A 3820-nucleotide genomic window follows, 5' to 3' on the forward strand; every position below is an offset into this window, starting at 1 on the left:
CTCTGGAAGAGCATTCAGTGCTCTTAGCCACTTATCAATCTTTCCATTTTCCAGGCTAACTTTTTTACTTCCAATAATGTCTTCTTTATTCAGGTTACATCCTGATCCCAGTCACTCTCCCTCTTCCCTTCCCAGTCCCACCTTACAAATCCTTTCTACCATAATGCTCTCCCTTCTCTTTGGACAAGGGGAGAGTCCCTGGGTACCACACCACCCTGGGACATCTAGTCCCAGGTGGCCCGAGCACATTCTGCCCCACAGATTTACAATCAGGCAGTCCGGGTATGGGGAACAGATCCAATGGCAGGCAACACAGACTGAGACAGTCCTGGATCTACTTGTCAGATGACCCACATGGAGACCAACTGCAGATAGCTAACCTGGCTCTGGGGTTGGTTGCACAGACTCTAGCATACTCCATGGTCCAAGGTATCTGACAGTAGGGGACTTCTTGTAGTGTTTTATCCCAACCAGTTTCCTTGTCACTCTCCCCCCACTCTTCCACAAGACTTCCCGAGCTCTATCTGAGGATTGGCTGTGGCTTTCAGCTGCTAAGTGAAGCCTCTGGAGACAGGTGTGCTACTTTTCTGTCTGCAAGTAAATCAGAAAGAATATCATAAATAGCGTCAGAGGTTGTGTCTGTCACATGAGACAGATCTCACTTTGTGTCAGTCATTGACTGGTTGGTCCCTCAATATCTGCTTTACCTTTATCCCTGCACACTTATTGGCAAGACAGAATTCGAGTTGAAAGTTTTGTGAATGTATTGATGTCTCCTTCCTCTTCTAGAAGTGTTTCTTGTTACAGGAGGTGGCCATTTCGTTTTCATGCTCTGGTAAGCCTGCAAGGGAGGCTTTGTGTTGGGTCCAGTAGTTAAAAGCAAGACCTGGGAAGAGGAACGGCAGAGTTGTGATCTAGGACTTCCTGCAGCAGCCAGCTCTGGGTCCTGGGAGCCTAGGCAGGCTTTGCAGTCATAGAGCTCCATCCACTGCCCAAGTCCCATCCTGACACCTTCTCCATCTCTATTACAGACCATTGTAATTCTGGCATAGTCGCTCTGTCCTGGGCCCGATAGGCCATCCTACCCTGGAAGAACAGAGAGTTCAAGGACGGCCAAATTTCACTTAAGCAAACTTGTTCTCAGACTGTGTGGTTGCTCTGTCTTAGCTCTCATAACACACTTTCCTCTACGTTGCCTTAGGCTGTATCCTCCAAGCATCCCACCATGCATCAGCTCCATATCCTGACGAACCTACCTTAGGGTCCCTGATAATTCCAGATACTTTAATGTTCTCCCAGGATGGACTGTGGCCCCTGTGTGGCTCACATTGATCCTAGAAGTTCTTGGGAGCCTCCATGCCATGGCATAGGATGTCTCTGAATCCGCACTGGCCTGAGGGATTCCATCTGGCACAGGATTCTCTCCCTATTGTTGAATTTTGGCTCTTACGTTTTTCAGGAATGGCTCTGCATGTGGTCAACACACACTACCCTGGAAGACCAGAGAGTTCAAGGACGGCCAACTTTCACTTAAGCAAACTTTTTCACAGACTGTGTGGGTCCCATCAGCAGAGAGTAGCCTCCACATTGCAATGATGTGCAAACTTCTGCCTTTCAGCCATGATGGACTTTAGGATCTACACTGAGGACCCTCCACAAGCCACAGGTGGGTGATGTGTAAATTGGGCATGTTATTGGGTCAGGTCTTCAGTGCAGTGCCTTAAGCTGACAGCCTTTTGGGAGGGCATATGCTTCTCTATTAAATGAACTGGTTCCACTGTTGGCCTGGACTCTGCTGTGTCTGCCGCTCATGCTCTCCTCCAAGTCTCTAACTGTCCCTAACTCTCCTTGACTGGCTGGTCAATCAGTCTTCATACCAGTCTAGAGCCGTTCTATAAACACAGAGCCCAGACTGTCCTCTGCCGACGTTTAACAGGGCTGCTGGTTTAGTGTCCTGGGTTCCCTATTGGGGTTGCAAACTCAAGTTTCTTAGGTCCCTATGTGTCTGACAAAAAGCCTTTAGAACAAGGTAGATGTGAAGAAATCAGGAAATAAACTCCTGCAGTACTTCATGTCTACCACTGGAGGGCTCTACACTTTTCTGGTCCTGGTGTGCTACTCAGCAAACCCTCTCACTGAAGCAGAGAACCTCTGCTAAACACAATGTTACCAAGAAACTGGCTGTATCTTCATGGCAGCCTGTAGAAGATTCTCCACGACCCTGAGGACCCAATTGGGAAACCTTAGGTAGGCAGGGTGTGGGAGCCACCAGGGCTGTATGGAGACCTTACCCAGAATTTAATCTCCAGCTGTGCATTCCGATTAACATGACCCACACTCCTATGAAGGTCTCTGGGTGGCTCCTGATGAGTTGGGGGAGGGGGGAGGACAAGGAAGCTGGGTCAAGACAGAAGCACTGTCCTTACTCACTGCGTCTGGGCTTGTTCCTGCCCTAACTGTGAAGCAGGAACCAAACACCCACTCCTCATGGGACTGTCCGTGATGAGGCCAGCTGAGGATCTGAACTGTCAGCAAGAAAGACAGGAGCTGTATGTGCCACAAACCAGAGCACAGTGTCCCGCATAAGCCCATCTCTCAAATGATGCCATCTCCTCCCCAGAGTGGCTCCAGTCTGGGTTAGGAGTGGGTCATGTATTCCGAGCTCTCTGCTACTCCTGCAAACACAGCAATGGTGCCTTCTCATGCTCATCTATACTGAGCCTAGGGAGCAGCCAGAGGTCATACTCATGGGAATTCAGACTCAGTTCAATCTGCTATCCTGTAGCCCATGAGTCTGGTCTCAACTTTACTGGTCAAGGCCAGTGGTTTATTTCCTGGACAAGACTTTGAGAATGTTAGTGACACATTGTATGCCCTTGGCTGGCCTTCACTCTAATAGCCCTGAGTGACCATTCCAGCCTGCCCTCAGGGATTCAGATCAGCATTGGCCAGATCAGGCTCTTTGCTACCTGGTCCTATAGCTCACCTCCACTGTAGTTCATGTGTCCTGGCTGCTGCAGCTGCTCCAGAAGCTACCAGATGTCTTCCCACAGAATCCTGTAGTCCCTGTGGGCTCATCCACAGACATCTCACACTCTCCCTGCTGGGAGTTAGGCTGGATGCCTGCTGTGTGGGAGCTGCCTTGGCTTGTGGAGCAGAGTCAGAAGCAGCGGAGGAGATGTTGTCTGCTGCTCTTAATGTCCTCAGTGCCCAGGGCTTGCCTGTGGTGTGGTTGTGGTCCAGCTCCAGTTAATCACTGATATAAATTCAGCCCGTAGAAGCTGCGGACCCCATGGGGCACAGGGAGGACCATGATTGAGGGGGAACCATGCAATCCAGGACCCTGTGGGGATCAGGGAATATTCCAGGTCCCCTCTCACGCAGGATGCAAGGCTAGGAGCTCTGTGTGCCCTGACACAGGGGCATGGGACCGTGACTCCCATGAAATGCTCCTTCATGCCTATTACATCATCAGCTTTGAGAAGGTCTTCCTCAGTAAGAACATTCCACACTGCTTGCCTCAGCCATCTGGCTCTCTTTTCCAGGGCTGCATGCCCTCAGGAACATTGACATGTCTTCTATGAAAATTAATATTCTGTTAAATCATTTTGATAAACAGTTCTCAGCATGATATCTGTGTCCAGAAGTAGTCATCAGCAATTCTCACGGGGACAGGGAATCAAAATATTCCCCCTGCTCTTCATCCTCCTCTTTCTCCTCCTCTTCCTTCTCTTCCTCCTCCTCCTCTTCTTTCTCCTCCTCTTTCCTCTTCCTCCTCCTCCTCCTACCCTCCTCGTTCTCCTCCTCCTGCTGCTGCTGT

The sequence above is a fragment of the Rattus norvegicus genome, chromosome 1 (assembly GCF_021556685.1).
Source record: "Rattus norvegicus strain SHRSP/BbbUtx chromosome 1, alternate assembly SHRSP_T2T, whole genome shotgun sequence".
NCBI lineage: Eukaryota > Metazoa > Chordata > Mammalia > Rodentia > Muridae > Rattus > Rattus norvegicus.